Source organism: Anoplolepis gracilipes, chromosome 6, assembly GCF_047496725.1.
Source record: "Anoplolepis gracilipes chromosome 6, ASM4749672v1, whole genome shotgun sequence".
NCBI lineage: Eukaryota > Metazoa > Arthropoda > Insecta > Hymenoptera > Formicidae > Anoplolepis > Anoplolepis gracilipes.
In genome coordinates, this window is record NC_132975.1 from 11,937,884 (window position 1) to 11,951,807 (window position 13,924).

General features: G+C 40.6%; 1 protein-coding gene across 2 annotated transcripts in view; it reads left to right on the plus strand.

The window, feature by feature from the left end:
* The window catches only part of LOC140666848 (uncharacterized), a 199,769-nt gene that overhangs the window by 27,226 nt on the left and 158,619 nt on the right, over nt 1-13,924 (plus strand). The gene's annotated exons all lie outside the window — the stretch shown is intronic.

Here is a 13,924-nt window from a genome sequence, read left to right on the forward strand (position 1 = left end):
ATACGTACACTTATTACACGTGTGATTGTAAACTTTGCGATATGTATATCCCAACATTCATAACTACTTTTTATTTAGTATAAATAAATAGGATACTAATTTATATATTATTAATTTTGCTATCAGAAAAAATAATTACCATAATATACAAATGAGTTAAATGTACGCTTTATGGATATAATTATTTCCTAATTGTTTCCTTTCAAGAGATTCCTTTTTCGAATTTTCTGTACGAATGCGGATCGCAGAAAGTCCCGGATGGATAACCTGTGGCGAAACGCACGACCATTTCGAAAAGCTAATTAATCTCGGAATGGTCGCAGGTCGGGCAAATGTTAACTAACGCGCGGCTAAAACGCTTATCTTCGATCCTACATTCGGGGTAATTGTCGCTGTTCCGTTCAAAAGTCAAGCCGAAGTGCCTCAAAGCCGGAGCGTGTTTGCGCGTAACCCGAGGCGAGTGGCGGCGGTACCCCCTAACCTAACCCTGCCGAAAGGGATAGAGGGTAGTAGCGGTGACGACGGTCGAATGCCGCGATGCGACTCGGCTCGAGTCGTATTTACAGTCGAGATGCAGATTCTCAACCACCCGCGTGCAAACATGCATCGCCCGTATGTATGCGCTGTGTGCGCATACTCGGGCGGCCTCGAATCGCTCGGGTCCATACACGGACGCGGGTGGTGTACTTTTCCTAACGTCATTATCCTCGCCCGGGGGATTGTACGGGTGTATTCGTTACGTTGGTTTCGCGTACACATCGACGTCGTTGTCGTTGTCGTCGTCGTCGTCGTCGTATTCGTAGTCGCGGATTTTCTCGTCAGTATGCTAACGCATTCCGTCGGTCGGGCGGGATGAATAAAAAAGTAAAAAAAAAAAAAAAAAAAAGAGAGAGAGAGAGAAAGAGAAAAAGAACAAGAACGAGACGCGAGAGTGGAAAAGGGTGACGGGACCGGTGGGAAAAAATGGCCGAATCGAAACAGCCCGCGGCACCGACGTCGCCGTCGTCATTGTACTCCTCCTCGCAGTATACATAATACATGTGCGCGCGGGTAATATTAGTACGGGCGAACGCGACGACTCTTTTGACGAGACGTCGTTACCGGCGCCTCCACATCTCTCTCACTCTCCCATAGCTCTTTCGCATTTTGCTGCCCTTCTCTCCTTCGCTGGCAGCAACCACTACCTTTTTAATGGCCCTCGTTCGCTTTTGCGCGCGGGAGTATTAATTTTCTTGTCGCTCCTCGCCGGGTAATCTCACCGCACGAGATTCGCGCGGTAGCTTCTCTCTCTTTCTCTTTCTTCCTTCCTTGCCTCTCTTTACTTTCTTAAATAATAATTTACATGCAGATACGCCTTACCACGATGCTTATTGCGAGTAGCTTGCGCATATCTTGTTTTACAACATATACTCTGACAGCGAGAAAAAAAAAGAAAAAATTATACTGAACTTTGTTCTTTTTATTTAAAAATTCTAGGCAATAAATTGTGTAAGAAGAATAATGATTGTTTTAATATTGGAGTATATAATTATGTATAAAATTTTAATTTGAAGCTTTATTATGATTAGTTGCAATATTATATTGTGTGTTAAATGTGTGTTATGCACAGTTCTATTCTATTCAATTCTATCCTTGTTCACATTCAGTGAATATGCTATAACTAAATCACAAGTAATGATCGAGTTGCAGGAAACGCATGAGCGATGCGTGTACGCGTCATTAACGAACTGTAATATTACTTCTGCGAACTCTCCAAGATAGACACGTGTATCACGACTCCGCGAAGTGATCAATTAGAGCTGAACGCTTCAAGGATACTGATGCAATGCTGCAACGGGAGAAAGAATATATATCGTCGCTTCGTTATTCGGTCGCGCTTGTTGCATCTCGGCGAAATGCATTTTCGCGCGTTTTGTATCACTAACGAGCAATGTCGAACGCGCTAAAAGATTCGCTCGATCTAACCCAGCCATATTTCGCACGAAATTTACACCTACGGATTGCATAATGCCCTTTCTGCATTTTTCATGAGATACGTGTCAAATGTCATGGATGAATAAAAAAGCATTTTTTTTTTTTTTTTTTTTTAGAAAACTATCGATTTATTTATAGCTTTTTCCGTATTACATCTGTTATATTTAATGCTACATAAAAAAAATACTCCATGAAGCAATAAATTTAATTATGAGAATAAAGGGAATTTGAATAAAAAGATAAACCTTTATTATTTTAACTATAATTTTTATTTAAGTTTTTACGCATATATGCGCGCGCGCGCGCGCGTGTGTGTGTGTGTGTGTATGCGTATATTTTATTTTTTAAATTAAAGTTGCGAGAAAATATATAAAATTGTCGAAAATATTTTAACAAGTATAAAATTGCGTTCACGAATAAACTTTAATCGTCGGATTATCCCATTGGTCACATGGGAATAAAAAATCATGGTGCTATGCTTGAATTTAAAGCAAAAACAAGTAATACTTTTATCTTGTACGGGGAATGGATGTAAAAATTCCCGTATATACGTCGAGATTATTTTTACTGTTTATCGCGCTCCAACAATTCATCATACGTGATGTCTCTCGCGCGACCCTTTCTCTCTCTCTCTCTCTCTCTCTCTCTCTCTCTCTCTCTCTCTCTTTCTCTTTCTCTCTCGACAGATTTAGCGGGATCTCCCTCGTCGCTCCGTACGCGTCTCATAAATTCGCGCTCGCGCTCGCCCTATAAAACGGAGATCTCGAAATTTTGACCGTGCATTATTACAGCCGACGCCTTTCGCAAATCCGCGGGCCGTGCACATAATTTAATAACGGCCGATTTTCCGCTTTTCGTGTAACGGCGGGGCTGTTCCGTTTCCGTAATATCCGCAGTTTTCGCAAGCCGCGCGGGGACTTCGACAAACAAGGCGGTGAAATTCGCGCATACTTATAGACAATAGATAGGGATTCGCGGATCGCGGAAGGTCTCTCTCTCTCTCTCTCTCTCTCTCCCCCCCTCCCTCTCCAATCCGTGCTGCATTATTACTCCATCTCTCTCATACCTACCTGCCGCCTCTCCGCCTGAAACTATGTGGAGAGATCGAGAGTGAGCCGGGCCTTCGCCTGGGAGTAATTAAACGGAACGCGCGTTGCGCCTGTAAAGACTTTGAAAACTCGCGCCGTAAATTACGCGTGCCGACGCTCACGTCGGCCGCGCGCCACCGCCTTTGCTAGTGCGCTGACGAAGAAAAACGAGGCGCAAATATTAAGCCGAACCGCGTGGCCGTCTGCTATACAGGGTGTCTCAAAACTATCCAGATGCCGCAAATAGTGTGGAGATTATAATAGATTCTCTTTGATGGATTTCAAGTCGATCGTTAACGTTATTGAAGATTTTATAACAGTTACAAGTTTGCGAAATTGTTACAGAGATTGAACATTACTTTTCAGTATCGCATCTCTCTACAGTTGATGAAAATTTTATCTACGTTTATTATTATAGTATTTTTGTTCCCTACGTTACATTTTTCATTGGATATATAATAAATGCCACTAGATTGAAAAAAAATTGCCATTTTTCTGTCTTAGCCGACAGAATAAGAAGAAAATGAGTTTGAAACACCCTGTACGCCTCGCTCTTTCGACTTCCGCTCTATGACCAGCATGGCGCACCGTGGACTTTTCTGGTAATGACTCTTTGGCCCTTTCAATGTGCCGCCGTTTACCGGAGTTATTGCCGGCTGACGTCCATGCCCCTCGCGCAATCCCGTCCCTCCTTTCCGGCGGCCATTGGAAAGTAATGCATCAGGGGGTAACTGTTTCTTCACGTCAGGATATACGATCTCAAAGGATTAAATGGAACTCCGGGATTTCCAAAGTGCTGGCCCGACGGGAGAGGAGCCGTTATAAAGCAGCCGGAACGCGCCGCGTTTGACTTCCGGTAATACATCGCCATGTCTTTCATTCGACTCGGTATTACTTGGAAAAATGGACGGTAAGACTATCTTCCCAGAGGCATGTTTTCGTATAAATTACAGTATCAAAAAGGCAGCATCTCGTCTTGAAAATTGATGTGAATAAATTTCCTGTTATTAACTGCAAACTCTTTTAGAGATTATCAAGAATAACAACAAGAATCTTTGCTTGTATAAAGATATGTTTTAATAAAAAAGAAGATTAATATGTTTTCCTTACACCGGCATGAATCAGTGTTGACAGTCTCGAGAGATATGAAACGAGCTAAAGAGCGTTAACAAGTATTTTCGTTAAATTGCGCGGAAATTTCTGATATTAAGACTTTGGAACGTAATCGTGGAGCGCGAGCGGTAACCTTGCCGTCTAGATGTTATAAGCTAGAGAGTCAGCCATTTCACGCGTTTAACACCTTCTCCCTACGTTAAATGACGTAGCGCACCTCTCTAAGCTACACTGCTAACGTTGGAAACGGCGACAACGTATATTCCGCAGCGACGCGTTTAATGCGTGTTTATCCTGTGACTTTTGGCTGCTGCCTGCTGCTAAAATCTGTAATTACGAATACGATATTCGTTGCGTGACGTGATGCCGAAATTTCACGCGGTAGTTTCATGAATTCCTTCGTTAAGATTGACGTCATTATCGTTGCAAATCGCTCGATATCTCATCGTGCGAACAAGTGAACAATCTTCGAGATTAAAGCACGCTGTTACAGCGAAGATATATATGTATAATTCGAATTAACACATTTTTCGAAGATACGTGAAAAATTTCAAGTTATATAATACGCGGTGCTCTATGAAATTCCCATCGCAGTTTTTTATAACGGCACTCGCTGCCGCTGGTTTTATAAAGCAAATTAGTTTTCGTTTTGCAAATTCTCTGTTGTGAGCCAAACGTGCAAAATCAAAAGTGGTTTTTTTTTTTTTTTTTTTTTTTTTTTTTTTAAAGCATTCGTTTGTAGCGTCGATGACGAAGGAGAGAAGTCAGTTCTTTTAGGGCGGCGCGATAAATGTAAGCTTCCTTTACTGATTTCGCGGCGGCTACGTTGCATGAAATAATCAGAGGAATTTTAGCGGTTCGGAAGTATGATATTCACGTTTGATGCGGATAAGTGCGTTGAACACGGATGATGTTTGTGTACGTTTTAATGCTGTTTACAACGTAATCGCCGCATCGCGGTGTTAACGCAACGCTGCGCGGCGTACCATTACATGGCGATTTTAATCGCTTGGAAGCGTTTCAACTTTGAAAGTCAATTACATCAATATCGAGGCGGCTTTGATCGCGATTCCATCGCGTAATTACAGATACGGCAGACAAAGCGTGCCGGGATACGATTGGATCGTTTTCATTAAAAGCGAACGACGCGACGGCGGAAAAGATCTGTCAGTCGATCTCACTTTCTAATGTCGTAAAACCTGTCTCTCGATTGTCGAAGGTCATAGGCTTCCGCGCGTCCATATGAAAATTTTTCATTTTGCAGAGTAACTGTCGATAGAGCGAAACTCTTCGTATACTTTTCACAGTGATATTGAAAGCGGTTGTCGAATATATTAACTTACAGATTTCTGTTATCGAGATTTGTTCAAACGAACAATTGACTGCCGGCGCATTGGCATTTTACATATTACAGAATACACAATTTTTAATACAAAATCAAGTTTTTTAATATAAACAATATAACACTTGTACGTGTATAATAGATATATATATATAATATGTACAGCATTTTTTATATTTTTATTATATTATATGTATATAAATAGTGACAGATATTCTTTAATGCATAATCTGTAGAGTCGGATATCAATTTATTAAGCCCCAAGATAAGACAGGTACGTCGAAGTGCACTTTAAGCACATGCAATGTGAAACAACTACGCCACTTTCTTTATGACTCTTTGTCAATATCTTGCCGTCACAGGATGAGACGTTTTTGTAATTGTTTCTCCTTGACAATGACGGGGGGATACACAGGGATTAACGTGAAAAAAACTTCTCGCTCGTCGCATCTGCTTTGCTGGCGTGACTGCTTTGACGAATCAATCAGTTGGCCGCAGTCGCCTCGTCAGGTTCTGCAATTCAAATGAGAATTTTCCATGGGCTCGCGCGTACAGGCCTTTAACTCGCATCGTGCGCTAGCGTTCGATAAAGCGGACTACATTCAACCGCGCTACGTTATCACGGGATGAGTCCGCATATCCACTGCCATCGCTCTAAAAGCTCCGATCCCCGTACTATTATCCCTACCCCATGCTTTTAACCGCATCACGCGGCGCCAGTATCGTCGATAATCTTGCTAATGCCGAAAGAAATTTTAGAGAATTACATAGTAGTCAATATGGCAATTTGTGGTCACGATAATTTTTTTTTTTTTTTTTTGGTAATTAATAACGTGACCGACAAGAATCGAAACTTGATTTTGGCATAAATACGATCAAGCGAGACAGATGCGTGTGTAAATTGGCGTATTAATTCGTGGAAATTTACAAATATTTAAAAAGTTTATTTTTAATAGTTTTTGATAGTTTAAACAAATAGTTTTGGCCGATGAATCAAAAAAAAAAAATGCTTCAGGACAAACTGATATGTCAAATTCATGCATTGTTTCATTTTGTTCTGCGAGATTTTTGTTATCATTTTTCGTCAGATTTTCAAAGATTTTTCAAAGCTTTACGCGAGGAAAAGTTCTATCGTTTAAAAACAAAAAACTTTTAGTGTGTCTGTATGCTACTTTGATTTTCTTAGTAAATTAATTCAAAGTTTAAATGTTGATAACACAAAGTTCAATATGTATTTGTTTGCTTGAAAATTTAACATAATTTTGTACAATGTTTTGCAATCAAACACTCTCTGTGAAAAACTTGTTACGAAATTGCTTCAATTTTATTCAATAATTAGAATAAAAAGATTAGATCCTCTTGATTTATCGTCATATAAAGAAACTACAAGGATTTCGCTTGCAAGATCATTAATATCTCATGTTATTCATCCAGGACTAAAATCGTCGCATTAAGCATGACGTACATATTACCGCGAACGATCGATGGACATAGAACGAAATGGCGTCGGGCGCATATTACCTCGGGAGGAAATTCCCGTCGGAGATGTTCCCCGAGTTGCATAGTGACTTCTTCCTTTTGGGGTGGCAAATAAAACTCCAAAATGTGTGGCGGACACGCGCGCGTTTCCGAAACAAAAGCCGCGGACGGACGTATCTGTCGCGTTTCCGGGGAACAAAAGATCTAGGCGCGGATAGCTAGAGCGCGATGCCATATATAGAAATGTAAGGTAACATATATAAAGCGTGGAAATGCGAATTAACGCGACAGCGGGATTTCGTCGCTCTGAGCAGTCGAGTGCGTTCATTTAATAAGTAGCCTGTATATCATCCTATCCTCTTTCTTTCTCATCCTTTTTCATTCTCTATCTCTCTCTCTCTCTCTCTCTCTCTCTCTCTCTCTCTCTCTCTCTCTCTCTCTCTCTCTCTCTCTCTTTCTTTCTTTCTTTCTCGCGATTTTTTCTCTCCCATTTTCTCTCTGTAAATGCAGTTTTACGCGTTAATACGAAACAGAGAACGACGGAATTGCGTCGTGCGCCAGAATGCGAAAGCCGGACGTAATCGGCTTATACACCATAGTACCATGGGGACGAGGGCTCGATATCAGAATCCGCGCAGAGACGGATCCGCCCTTTTTACATCCCTCTCTCCTTCCAGTTCCTCTATCTCTCTTTCCGGTGCCCTCTCGCCCATTTGCAAATGCTGTAAAGCGCGAATCTGACCCAGATGCTGGAAAATTTGCGCGTTTCCATCTCTCTCCTCCCCCTCTTTGCTCCCCTCCTTAACGCCCGATTCCCTGATTATGCTCGTTTTTCTTCCCTCGAGCGACTCGGAGAGACTCTCTTTCTCAAGCAGAATTCTAAGGATCGGATTAGCCTTCCCCAGAATCGACCAGAGGGGGAATAGAAGTTACGTCCCGCTTCGGTGTCCTTGGTCCTGCGCGACGCGCGGGATTTATCCGGTAATTCGCTTCTTACCGCGTTTCGCCGACCACGTAATCGTCGTTAGCGAGGCACTTTTGCCAAATTTAGCAACAGGTAGTGCCTTATTGACGAGTTAATTACCAACTACAGTCTAGTAGAAATAAAGCGAAAGAAATTCCGCACACAATTTGTGAATGGTATATAATACCTACTATGCTTTTTATATATTAAAAAAAAACATTGTGATTATGAAAATGTTATTTATATAATTTGATAACTTAAAAATATTTAAAAGAATAATTGTCTAGCGTTTAAATGCACAAAATTTAAAGAGCTAACAAAACAGAGAAATATCTTTCATTACAAAAAAAAATTCAGTATAAAATAAGCTGAGTAGAAATTAATAAAGAATCTTATCGACATAGAAAAAAACATACATACATTTATTTATCGAGAAGAAAAATTAGTAAATTCTTAAAAATCTATAAAAATTACCTCTTTTTAAAGATATCTATTTTTTTATCCTTTTCCATTTATTTGTAAACAACATCGACGTTCTATTCTAGCAGTATTGTGATGCACTCGGACTAATTCCATCTAGATGAAAGATTTTTTGAGGATTTTTTTTCAGTTCCTAGTATTTTTTTATTTTTTATTTTTTTTATTAAATATGTCAACGGATTTTTTTTGTATGAAACGTCCTGTATCCTATATTAAGAAAAAAAAAGAACTCATCCCAGTGAGGTGAGGTATATGTATGCGTGTGTCAGTGGCACGCGTGCCCGGGTTAATATCCGAAAAACCGATTCCCTCGTAATCCGCCGGATTTCTCTCCGTCGTCGCTTTTCCCCACGCGAGCCCCTTAATTTTCGTTTCACCCCCTACTTCTCTCTCTCTCTCTCTCTCTCTCTCTCTCTCTCTCTCTCTTTTGCACGGGCTTTCTACTCATCGCCCATTCATAGTGCTCTCATCTTCGTTCTTCCCGCTTTCGGTCTCGCCCCCCTGAAACACTAGCGATAGCAATAGCGGCGTCCCATCTCCAGCTTTACAGCTACCGTGGGCTTTATGTTTTTTTTCTCACTTTTTTTTCCGAATCGGTATATTCACCGTTGCTCGTTTAATGCAAGCCCCACCGTGGCATAATACCCGAGGTATTTCTCTGCAGTGGTTCTCTTACCTCTTTCCAATCCTTTCTATCCTTAATCTCTTAGTCGGTACAACACCGGGAGTTAGAGCTTTACATTAAATTTTAAAGACTTTTCAAACGTTGCCTAGATGAATGCATACACGAGCCTTTGCGTTAGAAAACGTGCGTGAATTCATGAGAAAGAGAGAAGAGGGGGAGCGAAAAGAGGAAAGATCTATGGATCTCTCTCGACTGCGTCCCTGGTGGCGTAAAGAGGCCCCGACAGGAAACGCACTGAGTGCTTTCGCTTTATATTCGCTCTCAGAGAGAGACGTGAGCGCGCACGATCCTTTTTGCTTTTATCCCTGACGACGGTCGTTGTCGTCGTCGTCGTCGTCGTCGTCGTCGTCGTCGGCAGCTACTAGCCGGCCGAAAGCTATCGGCGCCGTGCGACGCGACATAACGTAGTTCCAAAGAAGTATTAGGTTAGCGACGACTTCGGCACGCTCGAGTGCCGCGCAAATGGATCGGCGGTTTTACAAATTCGCCGTTATTTACACGCGCCGCGCGAACACGATTCGTGTTCTCACGACGGTTGGGCGCCTTCGAGAGAGCGCGCTCCACGTGTATATACGCACGATTGACAAATATAGCTGGGTTAAACTCCCGCGTATCGAAATATCAGAATTACTCTGCGTGCCTTTGCTTGGCTAAGCAAATCGTTCTCGTGTAAAATATGAGCGACTACGGTGAAAATAATACACGTATATCTATAAAGATGTATATGTATGTATCTTCAAGAGTTATTTTTTTTTTTTTTTTTTTTTTATTTGTCGTAGTATATATTAAATTATATAAAAGTGTGAAAGAAGTGTACAAGTTTAGTCTTGATATGTAATCTTATATTTCTGCTCTCAAAGAATCTTTGCATAATAATATCGTTCTTCTATTGTCATTTTAATTGCGAACTGCATTTGATATTTTCTTTAATGATCGTCGGTATTCACAGTGGAAAATTTTATTTACATAATGATTGGTAATTATGTTTCTTAAGTACTCTTGTAAAAGAGAGCGTTCGAGCGATTTAAATAATTACTACTGACGTACCTCCTGTACCTAAAAGAAAAATGTCGCTTAATTAAGAGAAATTAATTTTGTCTGCTTTATTTCACGAAGAAAGGCGATGTTTCTTCATCACAGACTAGACGACTATATAATTGGAAAAAAAGCGCATCGTTACGAACTCGTAACGACTCTGTGGGTGCCCGCGGGACCACGAGAGACGAAATTGAGCCCGACCTCAGCATAATTAACAGCCTGTGAGCACATCTTCATGTCATCGTTGGGTTCCCGGAATTTTCTCTCCTATGTAGGAACTCACAAAAAAATCTCGAGCATCTGCCTATTTTGGAGCGTTCCGACGCTCTTAACCGATACGCTCTTAAAAGCGCGATGGCGGAAAAGCGCGCAAAGAGCTTCCGTTTTATCTCGAACCGAGCCCTCGGATGCAGGATGATCCCACTTATTTCATCCGGAAACTGCGCGACATTATCCAACGAAGACATATGACGTGGAATCGTAACGAGCGGAGAAACTCGGCTCGAAGCTGGTTAAACTTTTTTGCCGTACGGCCGTGAATTTCCGTTCACTCGAGGATGATTATTGCCCCCGCTTTATAGCCTTCTTGCGGTGAAACCTTCATACGGGATCTACGCGATCTTTGTCGACACACACGTGTACGCGAGCACGCACTTACGTACACACACGCATACATACGTACACACATGTATACATGTCGCGGGTACATTTCCCACAGGCGCTCTAGTCTACGTGAATTGCATTAGGAATTCAGAATATCCGGCGAACTTCCTACACACTGATCACTCGAGAATTTCAGCAAAGCGCACGTCGATTCGAAGGAGCTTACACCATAAATTTCGTTGTACGTGGTGTAACGCCCACCTTGTGAAAGCGTCCCGCGTCGCATTTGTGATGCACCAAACGAGCTCGTTGCTTTCTCCAATGTTGCGACTCTGCCCTTCCGATTCACGCGTTTTCCGTGTTTTCATAGACTGCCGACAAGTAAATAGATACCATATTAAAATACAGTAATTTTCTAAATAAATAACGACAGATGCTCTGAATAATAACATAGTTTATAATACCATGATCGATTGCGCGGCTTAAATTGCTCGAATAAGCTATTTATATATCCCTCTTTTTACTAGAGCATATTTATTTAGGTCATTCGTACATTATTGACAATTATGATTCTTTTAAAAGAGATTCGTAATGTCGTTCAAATATTGGTAAACAACTAAATATATAATTTTATACTTTACAGTTTTTTTTTCTTCGGGAGAGCCAAAAGTAGTGCCGGATTTTTGCTGGCTAAAAATAGTGATCTATGAAGGAGGGAAGTCTTGGAAACCCATTCGAATACTACTAGGACACTAACAATAAACTTATATGCAACTTTAATTATATAAATATGTCTTCGATAAGAGATATTTAAAGATTTTATCCGTTTACGTGTATAAGATTTCAAGTTGATATTTCAACCGACATTGGTCGCGCTAAAACCATCGTCGCGGCTCCTAAGGGAAGCTAACGAGCATCGCGAAAGGTGTTGCACAGCTCGATGTAATTCGAACCAGCATACGATACCGAGTACCAAAGTGGCTAAGATTACTACGCCCGAAGCTAAGTCTCGGCACTGGTTTTACATTTCTAAGGATTGGCTCTACAATCTGGTATCGAGACCATCTCACAGGGTTTATGTCAACAATGTGCGTAGACGAATAAAATATAATAATCTTGCCGATTTGCAACAATTTCGCTTTAAAAAATAGTCTAAAAGAACCAAGTTTTCTAGAAAAAAGTATTCCAAGAAATTTTCATTTAATTATTAATAATTTGCAAACAAAAATCTATGTTAGACTAGAGATATCGTTCTCCGATCGAAATACTTTTAGTCGAAAAATATTATTTTTACAAGCTTTTTTTTAATACTGCTTATAGTTGGAACTCTTTAGAAAAAGCATTATACATATGTTGAGTATATGTATAACACGAAAACTATTTTTAGAATAGTCTTGAATATTCTCTGGAAAATCGAAAAGTGTAAAGTTTGCATCTCGTTTAATATAAAAATTCTATACTTCTAATTCTGAATTAGAATTCCAGCTTCCTTTTGAACAGTTTTAGAATTCTTTAATAAGGATTGAAAGATTTCCAGCGATTAACACCATTATAATAGCATTTAAAAAGTTGGGTGCTAAATACAGATAGTAATCTCGTATTTTATTTGATGCTTTTGCTCATTACATTAGACGCAGATTTTATCCTCTTCGTCTCGAATGAAAGCGTTTTAAGATAAGACTTCGATCAATCAACGAGATCTTTTTTAAGGCGGACTTTTTCTCGATCAATCGCATTATAATATATTAGTCCTTTAATATACGATTCGACTATACCATTTGGTTTAAGGAACAACGGAAGGAAAGAGTCAGTAATGCCTGCAACGTAATATCGGTCGCGATAAAACGGTGGATGCACTTACCGGAGGGCATATTCTTTCCTCTCCTCTCTTTTTTTTTTTCTTTTTTTATATTTGCGATTCTCGAACGTGCATCACACGGCGCATCAGACTATCGAGAAGCGCGATGTCAGATCGAGTGGCGCTCGTAAAATTGCGGAGCTTATCGATCGGACCGTTGCGAGAAAAATATGCATCCGTGCGCGCTGCGGGCAAACTGCAGTCGACGGCGCTCCCGCCTTTGCGTACGCGTGTGCGTGTGCGTGTGTGTATACGTATATACATGTGCTTTACGTAGACCGTTGTTACTCCATTATTAATACGCAGTCGTACGGACGATTAAACGCGAGACTCACCCCCCCCGGTTTTGAGGCCGATAATTATTTGCGGCATAGCTCGCGTTGGCCCGATTTCGTAAACCGCAGTTGACCGTGATTTGTGTCGACAAAATCATTTCGCCGAGTCATCATCTCCCGCGTTACCTTTACTTTTCGTATGTTTTCCGGTTGTTCGCGTGATTTCGACGTGGCTTGTTCACCGCGCTGACAAGCTTTCCGGGGAGAGAGACACTACGTATCGGCCGTCATTGTCGCCGTTTATTTGACCGGTTAATCGCGACAGCTGTACACACATACACACACACACACACACACACACACACACACACACACAAATGGAACGCGGTGAAGCGTCAAAAAACGAACGGCGTTACACTTTATTGGATTTCTGTAATGACGGGCGCCGCTTGCCCGTGTAATTCGTTCGACGACCCAGATACTCCCTCGTACGCGCGACCCTGTTCGTTACATAAGCGAAGGCGACGGCCTGTCGTGTAAAAACCACGTGAGTGAAACATCACTTAAGGCGACATGCTGCTGTTGCTGCTGCTGCTGCAACACGGTGCTTCTAATCGAAGATGTCGTTCTCGAACAGGCATTTATGAAAGAGGAAATCGGTTTTTTTTTTTTTTTATTCAATTCTTATTTTGATTTGCGAACAGAAACTCAAGAATAGAAATAATTTTCTCTCTCTCTCTCTCTCTCTCTTTTTATAACGATAGAATTATAAATATTTTTTGCAAAAAGTTGTACTTAATTTTATATGTTTTGCGAATTTTTTAAATGAATGCAATATAATTTATTGTTATTATCACAAATGTATGAAACATAAATTTATAAAATGAAAAATAATGTAACGAAAATATTTTTTTATCTCTACAAAATTTATCTCTTATCTCTATAAAAATTCTTTTACATTTATGGGAAATATTTTCTTCTGCGATATATTTCCTAGAAAAGAGAGAGACAAAGCCTAATTTGAA